The sequence below is a fragment of the Phycodurus eques genome, chromosome 8 (genome assembly GCF_024500275.1).
Source record: "Phycodurus eques isolate BA_2022a chromosome 8, UOR_Pequ_1.1, whole genome shotgun sequence".
Taxonomy (NCBI): Eukaryota; Metazoa; Chordata; class Actinopteri; order Syngnathiformes; family Syngnathidae; genus Phycodurus; species Phycodurus eques.
This window is the reverse complement of record NC_084532.1, coordinates 14,727,349-14,750,027: the sequence shown is the minus strand read 5'-3', so window position 1 is coordinate 14,750,027 and position 22,679 is coordinate 14,727,349. Positions and strand designations below refer to the sequence as shown.

At 40.4% G+C, this 22,679-nt stretch overlaps 1 protein-coding gene across 5 annotated transcripts in view; it reads left to right on the top strand.

The window, feature by feature from the left end:
* The first annotated feature begins 2,522 nt into the window (after positions 1 to 2,522).
* ptprsa (protein tyrosine phosphatase receptor type Sa) overlaps positions 2,523 to 22,679 on the top strand; it is a 276,448-nt gene continuing 256,291 nt past the window's right edge. For all 5 annotated transcript variants that reach the window (XM_061684316.1, XM_061684321.1, XM_061684318.1 and 2 more), the window contains exon 1: positions 2,523 to 2,775. The gene's annotated coding sequence lies outside the window, so the exon portion shown is untranslated. The remainder of the gene's footprint in view (positions 2,776 to 22,679) is intronic.

The window sequence follows — 22,679 nt, the reverse complement described above, 5'->3', positions numbered from 1 at the left end:
AAGAGAGAGAGAGAGAGAACACAAAGCGCCCTCCCGGCTACAATAATGGAACTGCAGGCAATATATGACACTTAGGTATTTTCTGGACCCTGACTTTGCTGCAGGAAACAAACAAAAAATACCAAAAATGAAAGAAAAAGGACTGCAAGGGTTTTTAATCAATCAACTTGAAGCTGCTTTCTTAATCAAATTATTTTAATGTGCCTTTCCATCCCCCTCGGTGCAGCTATTTGGCCACAAGGATAAGCTGTGATGCAGCCTCTTGCAAGGCTTTGTCCAGCCATCCCTCTACTAATGCGCCGAGATGTTGTGAGGCACTTAACCCTCAGGTAGATGAGCACTTTACATCACCCGACATGGCAGTGCTCTGTTAGGGCTATAGTCTCCCTTTCGTGGGAAAGTCATTTTTTATGCACTGAGCATGTACACTTTTCATCTACAAGTATGCTCCCATTTATACTTCTGACACACCCACCACGCGTAACCGATGAGGGGAATGAGTGCGCAAACAGCAAAGTGGCATGAGTCCTTGACTTCTGAGGCTGGCTGTAAATTATGGAGCCTGGAGTTTTCTCTCTCTTTCTCATTTAAATCCATGACAAAAACTAAAATACACTATAAATATAAAAATACCGGATGTGTCATCGGCCAGTCTGGACGTGTCCACCACTCCACAAACACACTAACACTTTGACGCAGAGCATGTTTTTTAAATTCTGTATAAAATAAATCCAATAAAAGTAATTTAATCAGAATACTGACTGAATGCAAGTTTGAAGGTCCATTGATAAAAAAAGGAGGTGTGCCTGCCATTCTATAGATCAGAGATGCCCAACTTTCCTTCCACCAGCGACCGGGCAAGTCGCTTTAATGTAAATGTATTTTGACGACCGGCATAGAAGCAAGTATAATTTTTGTTTAAATATCTGCAATTTGAAAAAAATCCAAAGGCGTGTCTTTTAAGCCAGTGGCAGCATGTTGGGTGCAGAATAACTCCACGCGGTGGTAGGTGAAAAAAGTCAACCAGCGCCAATATTCTTCATCAATAAATATCATAGCTGGAACGCTGTAATAACTGACACACATCGACTATTTCGTCATTTCATCATCATGTTTTGTTCAGTCTCTTTACATACATTTGATAGGTTTCTGAAAGTTGCCTACAACGTGGTAATATATGATGTAACTGAATCCAAACTTCAAGTGCCATATGATGTTTCACCTTCATGGGGCGTTGAACTTACAAAACAGCCTCTGGAGCGCGTAAGAGGAGAAGCGCTTAAATTGATGAGAATATGCACGAAAAACGTGCCACAAAGGTGTTTAAATGACAGACTGAGGTTGATGGGAGAATCCATCCAGCCAGAAACGTGTGGAACTGCGCGCCTTTTCTGACTTAAGAACATGGAAAAATATGGCCCTAATATGGCTCAGAAAACAATAGCTCAATCATCGATGGCGGAACATTTTTTATTTTATTTTTTTTCATTTTTGTATGCTGATAATGCTTATGCACTCCCCAAAAATAATTTTGTGTGAATGTCTGTCGCAGCATGCAGTCCTACTTTTGTGCCACACAGCAGCATTAGTAAGACTGTTCAGCTCAATAACAATAGTGGGATAGCAAAACACATAGCAAAATCTAAATAACGTTTGGGACATGTAGTAACTTCAGTTCCACAGTAATAATAATAATAATGATAATTTATTTTACACATATTTTTGTGTGTGTACAGAAGTAATCTGAGACACTTACAACACTTGTTTACAGTTTAATACCGTTTGGTGTTTTCAGTGTGGGAATAATTTGTGTTTATATGAATGCTTGTCTTTCAGCAGTCACTCAAAAACATTTTGTCAAACCAAAACACAAACCGCACTAAAAAAAAAAAAAAAACGGATTCTCTAGCCCAGTTGCACTTAAACACATATGCGCTGGTTTAAGCGCGATGTCTTTGCACTGAAATGGAGCGTGATATTGATCATGAACCTTTGCTGTTTCCAGGCCAGCTTTATCTGTAAAATATCCCCGCTGCATCGGGGCAGGAGGAGGGTTGAAATGGTTTGCGATCCTCGCACATGCACCATCCCCGCACGGTGATTATAGCAAAGGGAGGCTGGCGATGCTTTACTGGACCACACCTCCAACGAGGCGTGGGTAACGGCGTGACTTCATCGCGTCAAGTGGAGCGCTGGGGGGGGGGGGGGGGGGGGAATCATGGATGGCGTATGTGTGCTGATTTCGACCATTTAATCACCGCTATTTCGAAAACTCATGAAACATGTATTCATTGTTCATTAAAACAGTCGCACAGTGAATTTAAAACAGTCGCACAGTGAAGGTTGTCCAATATTTATCCATTGCCTGTGTTAGTTTTCCCCCCAGTAATAACTGAATAAGAGCATGCCGTATGAAAGAGAGAGACATTGGGACTTGTATGTGAGGTGGGGAGGCTGAGGAGGGAGGGCCGTTCGCATGACATCATTCGCTCAGTCGGTGCTCGGACTGGCTTGTAGTTCCTCCAAGTGCGCACGGCGGCTGGTGCTGATCGACGCGCGTCCTCAGCAAGCTGGATTTTAAATAGCTAACCATACTTATATATTAATCCCGCTAGAAAAACTGGTGAAACGACTGGACCTACCGCTGGGACACACTTTTAAACGCAAAAAAAAAAAAAAAAAAAAAAAAAAACTCGGGGATTACTGCTTATTTTCAACATGAAGATGTGACGGTTTACACGCAAGAACCGCAAAGGAAGTCCGAGGCAGATAAAGGTAAGGAGGCTCCTGTGCACACTTTCGCACCCACATTTATGGCATTTTGTAAAGGGTGCGGGTATTCTCCACAAATTGACCATTAGGCACGTGCCGGTTCGGTTTCGCAGCGCGCAATTGCGCCGTGCGTTAATATCAAAATACCGCACCCAGGGCGCACATGCAGGGGAGTAGACTAGACTGTGTTTCTAATCTTTTTTGGGGTCACAGGCGGTTACAATTCTGCCAGATGCATACCCGTGTGTCCCGAACACCGCGATGCTTCTTCTGGTGTCTCTATACGCGAAGGACCCAGATCATGTTGGCGCAGCAGTGGTTCTGAAAAGACAGTACGAGCGGAATCGGCTTCCCTCTGCCACACTCACAAAAATATAATCATAATTGGCAAACATGCAACTGAATGCATTTCCCCGTTTCTATGCATGTTTTTATTTTTATTTTTATTTTTTCCCAGCTGGGTTTTGAAGCATATTTATCACTCTTATTTGGGCAGAGGCGTGTGTAAAAAGTCAATAAAAATTTTAACAAAGAGTTTTTAAGAGAGGCACGAATGCGCTTTGGATTGTGATTATTTTCACTGGTCATTTCTAATCACTTTATTCCACTTGACACGCTTGCCCAACAATCGTTCCCTGGCTCTCACCAGTACTGTTCTCTTCTTCTTTCCCCTCACGGCGTCTATATGCATAAGTGGAGCCTCAGGTGGACATGTTGGAGTTTAGAGACCAAGGTATACATCCCATGATCGCGATCATTTTCTTTTCGCACGCCCAACATTCCAAGCGGACGGTGAGAAAGAACTTGGGGTTATTTTCTAGGATGTCTTTCAGATGTGTGATGATGCGGTGCTGATGACACATTTGACTGATCTATTCGGATCACATGCACGGCAGTGAATTGCAATAATAATTTGGATTATTAGAATTAGATATTTCGAAATTGTACACACAGGGCCTAATTATAAAACAATGATTGCAGTGCACATTATTTTTTTCTTCAAACAAAATATTGATTTTTAAAAGAATGAATTCTCCATTCTTTATGGTCTGCTGTTATAGCAGTGAGTGCCTGCAAAGCTCATAAAATCAAAAGAACAATATTTTGCCACCACCCTGGTTGTTAGAAAGAAAATGGCTTTATTCTTTTTTTGTTTATTTGTTTTTTTTCACTCTGGAGCTGCAGTAACCCAGTTAAAGATTTTTACGGTGCCTGGGAATGGCTCACAGGCTCGCAGCACAATGTAATGTAATCAAATTTATGATGTTGTTGTGTTTTACAATTTTCGGTTATGCTCTGTGTCGTGAAAAATTCTTAAGTCCCCCAACAACAGCCAACCCACCACAAACACCTCATTGCTATGATGCCCAGGAGGAGGCATCCAAGCAAGGCATGTAACATCCACCAGTGGATTAGTATACTCGCTCACTGCCTGCCTGCACCCAACCTCCCTGGAACTAGTCCAGCCCTTTCTAATATATTATATATTCTGATTTATGCCACCTCAGATTTATTCTGGCAACAAATCATACGCTGCTTGAGTTTTTTTGCTTTTCCATATTTCACTTTCAATTACACCGAAAAGTTTGGCCTCCTGCAGCGAAGTCATTAAAATCTGGGCAACAGATGATGTAATGTATGACATGGCGTTTACACACCATGAGATGTGCTCACTATGTTTTTTTTTTATTGTGATGCATGTTGTAAAGACACAAGAGCACCCCTGTGATTTTTTATGATATGATTTGTTATATGTGAAAGCTTCAGTTTGAATTATAATTCTCATGATCGCTCACCCAGAGGTATGTCTACTTTAGTCTTTACTTGTTGCGATTAAGATGTGGTGCCACACAATGATCACCATGACAGGAGGGAGTCCATCACTGCTGCCTTAGCAGAGAAGCCTGTGGACGAACAGCCATTAGAGTCCTTGCAGACTTAATGGTCTGGATACATTTTATGAAGCGTCTCCTCTCCTGGCATTATGTTGGACATAATATTTTTTTTTTCTCTGAGATTTTAAGGTAGCTTTTATTCAGAACGCTGTTTCTTTTACCTTTTAGTTGGGTGGCTTTGTGGTACCGCCATAGTTTGAGGTGCATTTTCTAAGCTGGTTGAAACCAAGCATGGCTCCACCATGCACAATTCTTGACTTGCCATCAATCAAGCAGCCACTCTCTATGTATGAGATGGGTGATTGGAGGGCATGCTCAAGCATCCGTTGTTTTCTCCTGCTGTAATGCACCTCACTTATGCTCACCTGTCACAAGATGGACAGCCAAGATTGTTTCTGGGCCGTGGTGGAGGCCACTACTGTTAAAAATGCCTCGCACACTAGCGCAGACACGCACATGTCGTTTTATTACATTTACAAGATGAACTATACGTCATCCTCCTCAGGGTCATTGGAGCCGTACTAGTGTGCGGTCATCGTGGTTTTGTGTGGTATGGATGGAAACCAATACAAATGGGGGATATGGCAGATGTGGCTTGCTTTTTCAATGAGCGATTTGTTGACAGGGTATAGGTAGCTGTATTATCTACTGTACATTAATAGAGTTATAATCATACGGGCAGAAAATTGGAGGACAGCCAGAAATTAGAATGTTCTTTGTGGCGTACTTTGTTCAGAAACACAAGCTTTGTTTGAGAAAAAGCTTCTGTCGGGCTTATCATCTCTTGGTCCCAAATGCCAGTCCTTATGGAGTGAGCCATAATTCCTCCATTTTCTTATGACCTACTAAGCGGCCCAGTTCATTCGTTTCACCACGGTAACATTATTTACTGTAGCCCTTATCAAGCTCGCATTTACAGCACTGGGTGCTTTAGTGGGGCAGAAATAGAGTCAACTGCATAGTGTATATCAATGATTTCCAACCACTGTGCCGCAGCACATTAGTGTGTCATGAGAGATCATCAGGTGTGCCATGGGAACTTATCGAATTTCACTTAATTGGTACAAAGATGCATACCATATTTGTTCATCTATCTGTGCCAGTGACATACAGTGACTTTCAGAGCATCCATCCATCCATTTTCTGAGCCGCTTCTCCTCACTAGGGTCGCGGGCGTACTGGAGCCAATCCCAGCTGTCATCGGGCAGGAGGCGGAGTACATCCTGAACTGGTTGCCAGCCAATTGCAGGGCACATACAAACAAACAACCATTCGCACTCACAGTCACACCTACGGGCAATTTAGAGTCTCCAATTAATGCATATTTTTGGGATGTGGGAGGAAACCGGAGTGCCCGGAGAAAACCCACGCAGGCGTGGGGAGAACATGCAAACTCCACACAGGTGGGGCTGGGGATTGAACCCGGTGCTCAGAACTGTGAGGCTGACGCTCTAACCAGTCGTCCACCGTGACTTTCAGAGCATTTAAATGTTAAATGTTCTTCCTCTAGATGGCAGAAGGCTTTTTAACCTGTTGGCATCCAAACACCCAAAAAATCGCTTTGTATTCAATAAAAGAGGCCCAGATTTCACATTGAGTAGGTAAATGTCCAAGTAAATTGAGAGGTGGCTAAAAAAAAAAAAAAAAAAAGGTGGGACACACTGCTGGAGATGGTGTGACATCATAACACTGAGACAGCATTTAAGTCACCCATGAATTCAACAAAGAAGATAAATGCAGAGTAGTACTATGTGCTGATAATAACCGTAAACAAGTGACACAAGTGTAAATTCTTGGCTATGTTGTACACAACTGTATTTTTACTTCCTTATTCCTTTCTGTTTTACTGTAAGATTCCATTGCAACATAGTTGAAAAACCTTTGTTAACCAATCAATGGACAGACGTGTCTAGCTTTATCAAGTGAACCGAACTACTGCAGGGGTGCCGAGTAGAAACATACAATTGAAACACATTGTGCCTTTGTACACTGAAAAAAAGTCGGTTGAATTTACTGAATTCGAACATGTACATCCGTTGCACATGATTCAAATGTAATAAACCGAAGTATACTATGTTATTATTTTCTAGGAGAAGAGGGAGAAATTATGTCAGTTTACCACATTTTAATCATGTGCAACCGATATAGAGGTCAGGTTACCGGTAAGTACTTTCTTTCAGTCCACTGAATAATAGTGCTTTGATACAAATAGTTATGATGACCTTAATATCAAAATCTATATGACCAAAAAGAAAGAAGAAAAGGCTTGTTTATGACCACAGAGCTTTTTCAATGTTTACTGTGTCGTAGGAGAGATCTACACGCTTGTTAGCTGTCACCTCCAAGTGAAAAGCAGGTTATTATTTCCTATTATCTTTCCTTCCCGGCTTTGGCACAGTTGGAAAATAGGTGCAGTACAACGTCTCTCAATGTCTGAATTTCCTATTTCATCCCAACCTTGCCTTCACCAATTCAGGCATCTACCAACATAAAAAAAGGCAGTTTGTTTTCACACCGTGTAACAGTCAGGGTAAATAAACAGTTAAAGGCTGTTGGTGGTCTTAAGAAATTGGAGGAAGGAAGTCAAGGGGTGAATTAGTTTGGGTTAGTACTCGTTACATAAATACGCAAGTAAAACTACTGTATAATGTGACAGAGCATTTTCATTGCATTCAGCCTTCTGTTAAATTTCTGTATGCCATATTCTCAAGCTAAGCTTGTGAGGAAGCATATGGTTTTCAAATTGTAAATGTTTCTGGGATATTTAAAAATGAAAGGTAGAAGAAATTTCCTTTGTACTTGTTGAACAACAATTTGTCATTTCAAATTGCTCATACTTGAGAGAAGGTCTAGACTAGCAGAATGAGGCCACAAAATGCACTATGAACACTCTGCCCTGGTTTGAGATCACTGTAAAGCCTGACACTTTAATGTATTTGATGTGTACACACTTGCCTGCAACATGCTTAAATGTCAAGAAGAGTGAGGACATGATGCAAGATACATTCCCTGGAAGGTAACAGACTATAAGCTACATCTTTGTTTTATGAAGACAATAGTTATGGCAATTATAACCCTGCTTGCTTTGAATTTATGCATACCGGTATATATATGTATAATAATCAACATTTAGAAATATAGATTCTGTTATCACACTATATTTTATACAGACTTTATTATCCTATGTGCGGAGCAGCAATGAACTCTGTTTAAAATGTGCAGCAAACTGCAGTTTCATTCCTAACGATGATAAGCACCATGTCTGTTTTGTGGCAGCCTTCGTCATGTCATTTTGACCAATAAGTGTTCAAGCAAGGGCTCCTTCACCTTCCATTTTTCTTTTTAAAACACAGGTATTATCGATGAAAGATACTTTTAAAGGTTAAGCAATGTGTTCAACGCATGGCAAAATTTTTTTGGTTTAATTAAGAGAATAAATAGTTTCCTCGTTGACAGTATACATAATAAAATATAACAAAAATATGTGAAGAAATAAAATGGCTTCATAGAGTGTAATTGAATTGAAAGTCACGCATAGACTGTAGTATTTGTATTTGATGTGTGCTGTTAAAGGTTGTGGCCTAGTTGGTGACGTCAGGAGCTGTGACTTCAGCTCCGGTTGGTCATTTAGCTTGTTCAGTGTTAGCGTATTCTCCATGCTCCTTTCAAGTGTTTTCATTTTGGTTTTTTTGTGTTTGACTGTTTGTTCTATTCAATAAACGGCTGAAAGTGCAACGGCAACTGTGGCTCTTCTTTTTTTTCACTTCACTCGAGTGACAGCATATCTGAAGTATTTCTGCCTATCTCATCATTCAGATTTTGGCTCACAATAAAAAGCCAAAAATCGCAAAAAATGGTAAGTAGGCGCACTCGTGAGTCAAGGTATCACTGTATTGCAGGAAATTCATCCATCCATTTTCTGAGCCACTTATCCTGACAAGGGTCACGGGAGTGCTGGAGCCTATCCCAGCTATCTTCGGGCAGGAGGCGGGGTACACCCTGAACTGGTCGACAGCCAATCGCAGGGCACATATAAACAAACAACCAGTCACACTCACATTCACACCTGCGGGCAGTTTTAGAGTCTTCAATTAACCTACCATGCATGTTTTTGGGAAGTGGGAGGAAACCGGAGTGCCCGGAGAAAACCCACGCAGGCACGTGTAGAACATGCAAACTCCACACAGGCGGGGCCGGGATTTGGACCCCGGTCCTCAGAACTGTGAGGCAGACGCTCTAACCAGTCGTACACTGTGCCGCCCAGGAAATTGTTATTCCATTTGAAAAGAAAACCACAAAAATAAATTTCTGGATTCATATCAATTTGAACAAAAATATGATTAACCAATTTTATAATCAACAACATTAAGCGATTTGTCAATGTTTCACATGTTCAGACCATGGCAATAAATTGTTTAATAGAATAAAAACAATGTTTGTAAAATGTTTCTCAGAATAATGAAAAATAATTTTAATTGTATATTATATGCATGTTTTTGAAAGGAGCTCTTTATATAATACAAATTGATTGATCCAATTGTCATTTCAGAGCCATCACAAAATGCTGATGTAGTGGATGAACCTTGTCTCAATTTACTGTCACCTTTAGAAGTGCACTTCATGATTGCAGAGGGAGTCATAGATCAGATTAATTGTTCAAAAACTCTACTCGAGTGAAGGTTGCATCATGTCACATCAGAATAGATGGTGTGTGTCTGTGTGAGTTCTTAAATTATGTACAACTCCAATTCCAATGAAGTTGGGACGTTGTGTTAAACAAATAAAAACAAACTACAATGATTTGCAAATCATGTTCGACCTATATTTAATTGAATACAATACAAAGACAAGATATTTAATGTTAAAACTGATAAACTTTATTATTTTTAGCAAATAATCATTAACTTAAAATTTTACGGCTGCAACACGTTCCAAAAAAGCTGGGACAGGGTGATGTTTACCACTGTGTTACATCACGTTTTCTTTTAACAACATTCAATAAACGTCTGGGAACTGAGGACACTAATTGTTGAAGCTTTGGAGGTGGAATTATTTCCCATTCTTGCTTGATGTACAGCTTCAGCTGTTCAAGAGTCCGGGGTCTCCGTTGTCGTATTTTAGGCTTCATAATGCGCCACACATTTTCAAAGGGAGACAGGTCTGGACTGCAGGCAGGCCAGTCTAGTACCCGCACTCTTTGTTGTAACACGTGCAGAATTTGGTTTAGCATTGTCTTCCTCAAATAAGCAGGGGCGTCCATTAAAAAGACGTTGCTTGGATGGCAGCATATGTTTCTCCAAAACCTGTATGTACCTTTCAGCATTAATGGTGCCTTCACAGATGTGTAAGTTACCCATGCCATTGGCAGTAACACAGCCCCATACCATCACAGATGCTGGCTTTTGAACTTTGCATGCATAAAAGTCCGGATTGTTCTTTTCCTCTTTGGCCCCGGAGGACACGACGTCCACAATTTTATAAAACAATTTGAAATCTGGACTCGTTGGACCACAGAACACTTTTCCACTTTGCATCAGTCCATCTTAGATGAGCTCGGGCCCAGAGAAGCCGGTGGCGTTTCTGGGTGTTGTTGATAAATGGCTTTTGCTTTGCATAGTAGAGTTTCAAGTTGCACTTACGGATGTAGCGCCGAACTGTATATACTGACATTGGTTTTCTGAAGTGTTCCATGTGGTGATATCCTTTACACATTGATGTCGGTTTTTGATGCAGTGCCGTCTGAGTGATCGAACGTCACGGGCATTCAATGTTGGTTTTCGGCCTTGCCATCTTACATGCAGTGATTTCTGCCGATTCTCTGAACCTTTTGATGATATTATAGACCGTAGATGATGAAATCCCTAAATTCCTTGCAATTGTACGTTTGAACATTAAATACATTGTCTTTGTAGTGTATTCAATTAAATATAGGTTGAACATGATTTGCAAATCATTGTATTCTGTTTTTATTTATGTTTATCACAACGTCCCAACTTCATTGGAATTGGGGTTGTACTTACTAATAGCAGTGGAAGTGAAAGTGCAGAAAGATCACAAACATGAAAGTATTTCAAGAAGGCTCTCACTCTGTGAAGGACTTGGGGCTTTTATTATGAAACCGAAAGAAGGTGAACCCTTAATTTATTGGGTAAACCTTTGTAAAAATGCCACAAACTAATGTGAATGCTCAGGGAGGGAGGAGGAACGCTAATGCGCCACAATGTATTATGTAAAAAAAACAACAACTTAAACAACTTATAGATTCAGTTCTAGAAATGTAAATACACCTTTTATCAGTCATCACTGTCCGATGTGTGTGTTGGTTTTATGAAAGAAAATGTTGAGCTCAGGATGTGCACATCGAGGAATGGCCTGTTTATGTCTCCTATCGACATTTTTCCAAGCTCTTAACAATCTATAGAAAAGTCAAAAGTACATGATCACAAAAAGCTCATGATGTACCGGTAATCAAAGCATTGTCTTTAAATTTCACATTCAAGTCAGTATTATACAACTTTATTTTCAATCTTCTGATCATTCCCCGACGTTGACAGCACTTAATTTCTTGAGGGTTCGGTAAATGCTCGCGCGACGTCTCTAAAATTAACTGTAGCCCACCAGATCTGGGTTCAAATAACAAACCAATTATTTATGCTCTGTGGTGAGTAGACAATTAAGAAACCTCTCCATGGGAGAGACATATGTAAATGTCCTCGGTGGAGAGTCCTGCTGAGGGTATTTGAGTGTGCAGCCACCAACCACCCCCAAGGGTCTTAAGTCTTGAAGGTCACGGTAGAATATTACATTCTCCCACCTCTTCTATCCTTTGCCATGTCTCCTCCAGTCTTTCTGCGAATGTGTCCTGTCAGGTTGGCGAGGATAATGCCTTCAACAACAGCAGAAAAGAGAAAACACTGTCTTGTCCTGTTTAGCCATCATCATAGTCAAAGACATTACGAACAATGAATGATTCATACAGTTGGAGAATCATTTATGTTTAATTCAATTTGTATTGTAAGGCATCAGCCATGGAGTAGATTCCCGGTTGTGGGTATGTTGTTGGGGGTGAGGAGAAGGAGGAGAGTTATGCAATATCAAGGCAGAATTAAGACAGAGAGAGGCAACCACTGACGATGTCCTTGTACGTTCCTTTTGCAGGGCCTAATAAAACCCTCACCGGCTAGCATTGATCTCTCCCAGAACAATCCATTTAGACTGAGTGTGCCTGGCCATGTGGGGCCTCTTCAATTATTAATGGCAGAATGCTGTGCAAGCTTCCGTTGAGATGCAACAATGTGCTCCGATAAACCTGTGAACTGGGGTTTGCAGGAAAGCAGAGGAGACAGAAAAAAAATTGTAGAAGATGCAGGACAAGATGCTGGTAACGTTTTTCTTGAAAAACTACTCATGGCTACAGGAGAGTGCTACCTGATTGAGTTAGGATTAGATTTAAAGCACCCACAGGCCAATAAAGTAGCACTTTCTCCATGAATATGAATGCATTTTCCAACACAAGGCTGCAAAAAGAAAATTCCTGCAAGGAGAACAGAAAAAAGGAAGAAACGAAGTGGATGACAGGAAGAAGGGGAGATAATATTATGAGAATATGGAGAGGACGCAAAGATGCTGGGAAGGCAATAAAGGATGATAAAGAAATTATGCCTCCTCCTGTATATCTTGAAGCAGTTAGGCTGAACAATATGAGAGGTAATGGGAGAAAAAATATTGAGGATTAGAGTGTGTAGTAAACAAAATAAGCGTTCAGGGCTACATGGGGCAAGCACTTGACGAAAGTAAAGTGAAAGGCATGAAGAAGAGGGTAGAATTATAAATGAGACAGAGAGGAAGAGATGACTGGAAATGAGGCAGCGGTATACATCAAGGAAGAGGGTGGTGGATGGGACCTTTTGAAAGCAAGTCATGAACAACTATTGATCACGTCAGAGTTACAGTTGCATTTGTGCTAAGTGGAGATGTCTCAGCTTGGCTGCTTACAGCCTTTTGCTGTGCTAAGGTTTTGTCATGATTGTGTGTCTAGAGGAAGTTACGGTACCTGTTCCAAGAAAAAAAATAAAAGAAACAATCTCATTTGGAAACTCCATATTTAAATTATTGCCCAAAGCACTGTGGTACCACGTGCAGTATCCCAATGCTGTTCAATCAGAGCTGCTTTACATATGATGAAGTCCTTAGTGTGTAAGGTCTGTTTTATTCTGCTGTTGGAAGCTTGCACACAGCTCTCATAAAACCAGACAGATATGCTTTACCTGATTTCCCCCGGTGTTCATTACTGAGCTCAGTTTCTGTTGTTTGTTACTTCTCAACACCTTTTTTGAATTTCCACAAGTCACCCACTCAAGTACCCAGAAACTGCATGTGTTCAAGAGGAGACGATTACGATGTTTGCCGTTGAGCTAAATGACTGAGGACATACATTTGGGGAGTGTGTTCCTTGAATCTTGAGTCTTTTATTGTCACAGGAGATTGTGTAGCTCCAATTAATAGACCAGTCAAAAGCTTTGCAAATGGTTTCTCAAATGATTGAATGAGAAACCGTGTCCAAACTTTGGAGTGGTAGTGTACATCTGTGGACCATACAAAGTATTCCCTGTTTGCTCTAATTTTGGCAATGATCATGCTAATAATTAACAATGTTAAAATTTCTCCACATTACTCTGTCATTACATGTAATAGCCAATAACGATATTACACTGTATACTATATCGGTGCATTTACAAATCCATAAATAGTAAATGAGCTTCGACTTGTATTGCACTTTAATACATTCAAGGTACTCAAAGCGCTTTCACACTGTCTCCTCATTCACCCATTTATGACGCAGCATCAGGAACAACTGGGGGTTCAGTATATTGCTCAAGAATACTTGGACATAGTCACAGGGGCCGAGGGTCGAACCCACAACCTTTGGGTCGGGAGATGACCATTGTACCACCTGAACCATGCTGCCCCCAATGTTTATGTTTTACAAACCCATATTTGATAGCATTTTAAATGCCAGCATTCATTGTATAAGAAAAATCAAGCATGAAATTCAGTTCTTCAAGGAAAATGCAACTGTTAATTTAGCAACAGTCTAGAGAGGGCATTTGTAATGGCTATAGTAGTCTAATCAGATGGGCTAAATAGTGTCGCAGCAAAGCTCTTAGCTGTAGATGGCGTACCATCAGATTTGTCTTTAATTAGTAGGACCTTATGTCCTCTCACTTGTTGTTCTCCGAAACAGCTACACCAGGAATTTATTGTTTGTCCAAAGTCATTGATTATTGGTTTCTAGTAATTGTTTTGTCTTTGCTGGATTAACAAACCTGTGTTTTCTCCGGCGGCTTGCCAAACCCCGCAACTAATGGGGGTGTTTACAGCTATTGTAATAATGAGTGAAAGAGCGAGTGGGACAGTGGTGAAGAGAGACAAAGGAAAAAAACAATACATTTTAATATCAGCTAGAGATATTGTTGTATCATGCACTAAACCCCCCCCCCCTAAAAAACACTATATATTTGGATTTAGGGCTTTGATAGTACTGCGATGGTCACTGAGTTACATGATATACCATCCTGCCTGTTTTGTCATTTTCTTATGTTGGACTTCGATTCAAACCAGAAAAATATTTTTAGAAAAAGAGGAACTATACACCTCCATATCCACTTTTTTGCAGAGGTGGGAATTAATAAAGTACAAATACTTCTGTACTTACTGTAAGCAGATTTTTCAGGTATCTGTACTTTGAGTTTGTATTTTTCTGGTGACTTTTTGCTTTTATGTCTTACTTTTTAAACACAAATATCTGTACTTTCTAACGCTTACATTTTTAAAAATGAACTGTTTACTTTTTACGGATCGGAAGTTTAAGACCAAAGCCTTTAAAAGCCAAACTCTGCACAAAAATGTAGATCCAATGTTATTTTGTGTCAGGTATTCACACTGCCATGACCTCGTGAGGGCAAAGGCAAAAACAGCTTTCTCTTTTTAAACATGATCGGCTTGTTGATTAGCAGAAGCAATGCCTCTCACAACGGGCCACCACTTCTGAGGTTGGTTAGTAGACCCAAAGCAATTTCACCGGCGCTGAGCCGGAGGATCTGATTGGCTGTCCTACAAGACACAGGACGATCCTCTACCCAAATTAAGCCTATCACGGTCCTGATGGCTTCCAACGTTACTGGCATCACAAGGAGATCCCACTTGAGATGTTTTCTACGCGGCACAGTGGAGGTGACACCATCATGATCTAGGGTGCTTTTTCCTTCAACAATGGAGCTTGAGGTTGTGCAGGGGCGTCAGACAGCAGCAGGCTATGTGGAGAAGTTGCTCGTCTGTGTGGTAATGCCTGGCTTTTTCAACAAAATGTTGCAGTTCACAATGCCTGCCTGACAAAGGACTTCTTCCAGAGGAATAATGTCATTTTTTTGGACCATCCTGCATGTTCTCCTGGTCTAAATCCAATTGAGAACATTTGGGGATGAATGCCAAGGGAAGTTCACAAAAATTGAGATCAGTTCCAGACAGTGAATGCCCTCCGTGAAGTCATCTTTACCACTTGAAGCAACGGTCCCACGAGCCTCCTGGAAATTTTGAAGTTAGCAACAAGAATGGTGGCGCAACCCATTACTGAGTCGTATTTAAAAAAAACACGTTTTAAAAAATTTTTTTTTTTACTTGTAGCTATGGTCTTCAACTTTTTAACATTGTGTACATTACTGTCGCTACTCGATCTACAGCAGAAGTGGTGCAGGGACACCACTTGGACAAATGCCATTGTTTCTGTCTCCATAACTTGTCTCCATACTTTTCCTTGAGACACTTTTGTAAGATAATTTTATCAGATATTTCAAGTATTATATTTTTGTTTCAGAATTGTTCGTTTTTGTATTTGTTAACGGAAATTCAAACACACATCCCACTGTTGTCCTTGTTGTTGCTAAAGGTAGATGATAAAACTAATGAGGTGTAGCCTGTCTGTGTCCTGAACTTTATTTTGCAGATTCACCGCCGGCTAGCTTGCATCTTTATCTTAAACCAGCTGTGGTGGCAGGAGGCGAATGCTGAGCGAAAGAAGGCTATTTAATTTATTTGCGCTGTCACTTTGGCTGGGTGAATAGTCAGTGACAAATGCGAGCTGGATGTTTATGATGCCTGGCTAAGTGCTGGCAGAGCCGTTTTCCTTTGAGGTAGTTGGCTCTTTGTTTAATTCATGTTGTTGGACTCTGCATTGCATGCGGTCTAGTGTGTGGCAGGCGAGCTAATGAGAGGTGAACTTATCTGCTTCTTATTCTCCATCAGTCGTCTCCCTCCTTTCTCACGCTTGTTACTCTTACTGTGTTTTTCTCTCATCTATCCTAGTCTCCTTCTCTTCTTAGACACTAAAATCTCTTACATGGAATGTGGTGATGTGAGACACTAATACTAAATATTTGGAAATTAAAAATTAAAACCCTGTATAATGGTCTATTATATTAAAATGAGAATACTCCAATATTATGTCATTATTAATTTCTTCATTATTGCTTTTACCTTCTTTTACTAATTGGTTGTGGATCTCTGCCTCATTGTATTTGGGATAAATTATTTAAACATTATTTCCCCCATAAAAGGCTAAACAGAAAGACTATGGTGCAATAACCTTATTCCACAGGAATACATTTTGAGAAAATGGTCGAGTGACCTGCACTGATTGGAGGGCAATGTTGTCTTGCTTATATTGGATGAAAATGCGTTTTGGATGAAGACTGGTCAGGACAGTATGCCCCCTTGCTGTGCCACAATGACATCAGGCAAATCATTCAAAATCAAAAGTTAAAGTGGACATTTTCCACTGGTCCTTACACAGATTGTCTGTCAGTGTTGTGACCTTCATTTTTCTCTTGAAACACTCAGCCATTACCTCCGTTTACTGTCCTTTTTCTTGTTTTCTGTCACATCATTTTGACTTTTCTTTCACATTATTATTTTCCACTTTTACTACTCTGAGACTTCAAAGTCACAGAACAAGAAAATACAGAGAATTTTTTTACCCACCCGGCTCCATTTTGTCTGGATGGAAAAAGGAGAATGATACCCTCCATCACTTCCTTCTCAATAAATCAGTCAGACCTCTGACGAACCCCAAATAAGGCTCCCGATTATTCAGAGCTGCCCTGTTCATCACTTTGATTAATCTCTGTCATCACAGATACACACACAAACACGTACACACCATTCTAACCTTCATACAGTGTGCATCAGTGAGTGAGCAAGAGGAGATAGGTCACAGCATTCCGTGTCTAGTGTTTGTAAAGAAAATTAGTCGTCGGTAGGGCGTAGCCAGGCTAAACACTCAAGAAGACAGACAGCAGATGGACAAGGTGAGCTGAAATGTCAACCCTCCTGCAACTGACTCCTCCTGTAAACCCTTAACTTCTAGGCTACATGAATGATAATTTCATGATCTTAGGAGTTCACGTTAAAATTGTGTGTTCCATTGACTTTCCAGATTGCTTGTGCTTTGGTCTACTGCAGAAAGTGCTATTTTGTCTTTGATAAAAGGCTTCCAAAACTGGAAAGCCTAAAAGCTGATGGTCTGAATCATTTATTCCTAAAGTTGTTGTGTCCTCACAACAGTGACTGAACATTGTTGTCTCAGCTATTGTCATTGAGATCGAGATTTTCATTTTTCTAACTCGAATGATTTACTTTTTTTTTTTTTGGTTCAGTACTATGCTGGAGGCCCTTCCTGATGCAACCTTCCCATTTATCTGGGCTTGGGTCCAGCAATTAAGCTCTCCAATGTCTGAGTATTGAGGCATTGGCTGGGAACTGAATCCAGGCTAGCTGCAAGAAAGTTGGCAAAATGGACCACTCCTCTTTCAATGCCCCTGAAAATCACAAATACACTGCATTTGTCACACTTGTAGATACAACCATACTGTATGTGACAGCCACACCTTTTCAAAAATGTAATCTTGAAGACAATGTATCTTTTTTTTTAAAAAAAAAAAGCATGATTAAGTTAACAATAGGAACAATAAATAAATTTTTGTTAAACTTCAAGAGTTAATTCAAAGGCAACTGGATTTCCTTGTTTTAAAAGGCTTCTTAAGTTCTGTCTGATGGAGTCCCTTAAACTAACTGTTTAGTAGAAGTGGCACCAACACCATAGAGGAGCCATCATTTAGGTGCCAGACATAATAAGTAATTTGCTGAAGAAGATTCTATGGAGTATAATATTCGTGAGATTCTGGACAAAGAACATGGTGGAACTGGTTGAGAAGAGATATTCCACAACTTATCTCGAAACAAAAAAGGTGTATACTATCTCCTTTCATTAACTTACAACTTACTCTATCCTACTCATTCACCCTTGGAGTCATATGACATTGAATGTACCACCCTTACAGTACGACGTTGGTTCCTATATGCCAGGCAGCAACTCGTCAAGCAATTTTTTTAAACCAATGTTACCAGCCTTGAAGTGCAACTCCCACCTGAGAGTAATATTTATCCTCTCTGCGCAACACAGACTTGAAAAAACCTTTTTGCATAAAATATGAAATGTACTCAACTACAAAAGAAGAAGTTGAAGTGCCTTTAATTTAACCTTTCAAGTGTTACTGTGAACTGGTTGACTGAAATTCCACACAGACATCACGGACATATGGGTTTAAGCTATAAAACTTGACAAGACATGATAAGTGTAGGAGCTTAACACCTTGTCAGCCTGCTTTCTAACACATTGTATCCCTCAATTATTACAGGGGTTAGGTTCTGGACCGCCCATGCAATAGGTGGATTTTGTGACGTATTGACCACATATTTTGGGGGGATTATTTATACATGTGTTAAAGCTGTATGAACCTCCCCAGACTGTAATTAATTTTTCAGAGACTTTTATTAACCTCTGCAATAGTGTTATAAACAATTTCTATACTCTTAAACACCTTTTAAACTCTTAAACATACAGTAATGCACAGTAGTACTGTACACTACGTAAATGCTATTCCTTGTAATATTTGTTTTAATGATTTTTTCTTCGAGGGAGAACTGTATACCATATTACCTCAAACATTGCACCCTACTCTAATAGATGCTGTGTATCAGTTGGTTGGCAGGTGCATGTTTCACTTGAACAAATAAACGCTTCACACTTTCCCCCCAGGAAAAGAAAAAGGTAGTACTATTGTACTGTAAATGCACTTACCTCAGATCATAGATGCTATCGTTGACACACTGCTGAGTCCATTTGAACTCTGTTGCTAACACCTAGCGATGCATGTAAACACAGTTTCCCTGCGCTGAATTAAAGATCTTTTTGATGTGAAATGGCATCTTTTCCAGCAATTAGCGTTCCTTCATGTACTCTGATGTACTCGCTCTGCATTGTTGTGTGCGTCTATGTTTATAGTCCGGGGAACTCAACACACTATTAGTTTTGCCAAGGATGTCTCAGTTCTTGGTAATTCTCTGCATTTCACAAGAATAGCCCTTTGCAATTTTTCATAAAATGACATTTGCACTTGACATATACAGTATAGTAATGCATATTCCTAGTTCACTATTCACCTTTTAAGAATTTTTTAAAAATCAGTTATTCATTTAAATACTCACCTACAGTATATGTTTTTGTTTTCTTTCTAAAATGCTCTAAGATGCTGCCAAAGCCCAGTCTAAAAAGGAATTGTTATTAAGCAAGTATGTTGAAGTGATACATCTCAACTGAGAGACAAGCTTTGTATGTACAGTATGTCGGGGAGAAGCTACAGTATATAAATTACTGTATGTATATTATTTATTTTCCTCTCCACTAGGTAAAGCATCTACCCTGTAACTGTGCTTTCATTTACTTGCTTATTGAAATGTGGTTTTGGTGCGAGACATTTTGATTTTCCGAAGATGTTGACACTGAGCTGGATATCTGACACAATGAAAAGGCATATTTCAAAGATATTGAAGAACATTCACATATTAAACTACGTATATTAATTAATTGAAGTCCTTGGATTAAATGGGTGGCACGGTGGGCGACTGTTTAGCACACCTGCCTCACAGTTCTGAGGACTGAGGTTTAAATCCAGCCTCACCTGTGTGGAGTTTGCATGTTCCCCCCCTGCTTGCATGGGTTTTCACCGGGTACTCCGGTTTCCTCCCACATCCCAAAAACAAGCATTGTAGGTTAATTGAAAACTCTAAATTGCCCGTAGGTATGAATGTGTGTGTGAATGGTTGCTTGTTTACTTGTGCCCTGCTGGGATAGGCTCCATCATATCATCCAAGTTGATCTCTGCTCTATGGAGGTGTATCTTCGATTTTGTCCACCTGTGGTTATCTGTGAGACTTTGCCTAATGGATGATAATGATGAGGGCATCTTTTCAGAGATGACATATGCTTGTCCTCCACTGGACACACGAGGAGGTTGCGGTGACATGCCCTTCAGATTACCAGGCCCCACATTAATCTTTAAATGACTGTTGCCTCTTCCACAAGACTTCCAATCCATTAGCGGCTTCATCTTGAGATGGAGAGAGATTGCCAAGGAGAAGAAAGCAGGAAGGATGCAGGAAGTTACAGCTTTCAATGTGGGCGGGGTGAAAGAGAGGATGATGTCAATGACAACGGAGGATGGCGAGAGACTCATAGAGACATGTTGAGGCAACAGAGACTAATGGAGAGGATATTAAGATAGGAAATAGACACATTCATTCTATCAAACTAACTTTTGCAAGGACAAAAATTGACAGTGTTCTTGTCCAACTCAACATGTCTTCAATCTATTCCACCTCATCATTTAATCTATATCTACATTAGTACACACATGCATAGCAAACAAATTATTCATTTACTCATCTCTTCTTTACGCTTCCCCTTTGTCCTCCATTGCTTTTCCTGATTTTATGCCCTCATCCCTTGGCATGCTTCCCCATCTTCCTCCTTTCCCTGTCCTCTTTGCTCTATGCCTCTTCCACCTCATCCCCCCTGATCCCTCCCATATGCTCATCTCTTCCTCCATCCCTTCCTTCCATCGTCTATCTTAAGCCCTCCTCTCACTCTCCTAACCACTCGTTTCCCTCCCTGTGCTCCTTCAAAGGTGAGCTTTAGTGACTCTGACATCATTACCCTTGTTGTGACAAGTTTCATTTGTACCCTGTGGACCTATACATCAGCCTGAGTGATAGTCTGGGGCCCAGGGCCAGGGGTGCCCCCCCCCAGAATGGGACAGAGTAACAGACAGATCATCCCTTAAAAAAACACTCCAGCTAGGGCAAACCACTACATATTTTTCTGCTGCTTCCTCTGACATGTCCCATTCAATAGTTGTTGTAAACAGCTACTGAGTTGTAACTAATGTGGTAAGAAACATGTTTGACAGAGTGCTGGTTTGACAGGTGGTCTGTGAAAGTGCTTCACATTACGACAAATGAGTGGTGAGTAGCAATCATGGGAGAAAATGGAGATAAGCAAATATGGCATTTACCCATGCTTATGTTATTACACAGTAACTATGCTTCATCCCCTCCATATATTATAGACTCTTTACTTGACTACTGATGTTGAACACAATACCTTGGATGTTTTAGCATGTCATATTTGGATTGGATGCTAAAACAGTATGAAATAGCTAAAATATTACTTGCTTGAATTTCAATATAAACAGATTTAAATTTAGTGTTCCTCCTCCACTCGTGAATAACATGGTCCAATGACTTGAGTGGACAGCAGTGAAACTTTACCTCACTCCCATCATTGCTTTGTAGAATCAGAAAGTACATCAATGATCATTGAGCTGTGGCCATATTAACATGCGGCCTAGGAGCTCACCACATCCTTTGTGGCCTGACAAAAAAAAACCAAAAAAAACCCAAAAGGAACCCACTTGAGTGTGGAGCTTTTAATGGGCCCCGACAATACAACTCCATAATTATATTATATTATATTATATTATATTATATTATATTATATTATATTATATTATATTATATTATATTATATTATATCATTAATTAATCTGCATAGTTGAGAGAGATTGAAAAGGACCATTAGGTAATAATCAGAGCACCTCTTGGTTTTCAAGAGGTCTTGACCCTTGTGAAAAATATTTAAGGGTTAACATTGAAATATCAAGTTGAATATCCATCCATCCATCCATTTTCAACACCGCTTATCCTGGTTAGGGTCGCGGGGCGCTGGAGCCTGTCCCAGCTGACTTCGGGCGAAAGGCGGACTACACCCTGAACTGGTCGCCAGTCAATCGCAGGGCACATACAGGCACGGACACCATTCCCACTCACATTCACACCGTCACTGAGTGGGAACTTAACCCACGCTGCCCGCACCAAAGTCAGGCGAGTGTACCACTACACCATCAGTGACTCCCAAGTGGAATACAAAAGCCAAAATACAAACAAAAAATGTATGGATATTTATTAATAAAACATAGAAAGTTGTGATAGACTCCTCTAAAATAACCTAAATTCACTTATTTGTACTGTTATTTTGTTAAATTTGAAAATAGCAGGAAATTGTAAGAAAAGTTGGGCACTGAATACATTTTGATGCATACTGTAAATTCTCCAGCAAAATGACTATTTAAAACTGTTCTCACACTCCAAAAATAATGAGTCCTGAACAGGGCAGCAATGAGTACTCAAATGTTTCAAGTATTTTGAGTAGAAAAATGCTGGAGCATTTTATTCTCCCCTCCTTGAGCCATCACCTTATCGTGGTTGAGGGGTTTGTGTGTCCCAATGATCCTTGGAGCTACATTGTCTGGGGCTTCATGCCCCTGGTATTGTCACCCATGGCAAACAGGTCCTAGGTGAGGAATCAGACAAAGCATGGCTCCAAAAACCCCCATTATGAATAAAACAAATGGATGCAGGTTTCCCTTGCCTGGACGCAGGTCACCGGGGCCCATCTCTGGAGCCAAGCCTGGAAGTGGGGCTCTACATGTGTTTTGTGGACTTGGAGAAGGCGTTCAACCGTGTCCCTCGGGGAGTCCTGTGGGGGGTGCTTTGGGAGTA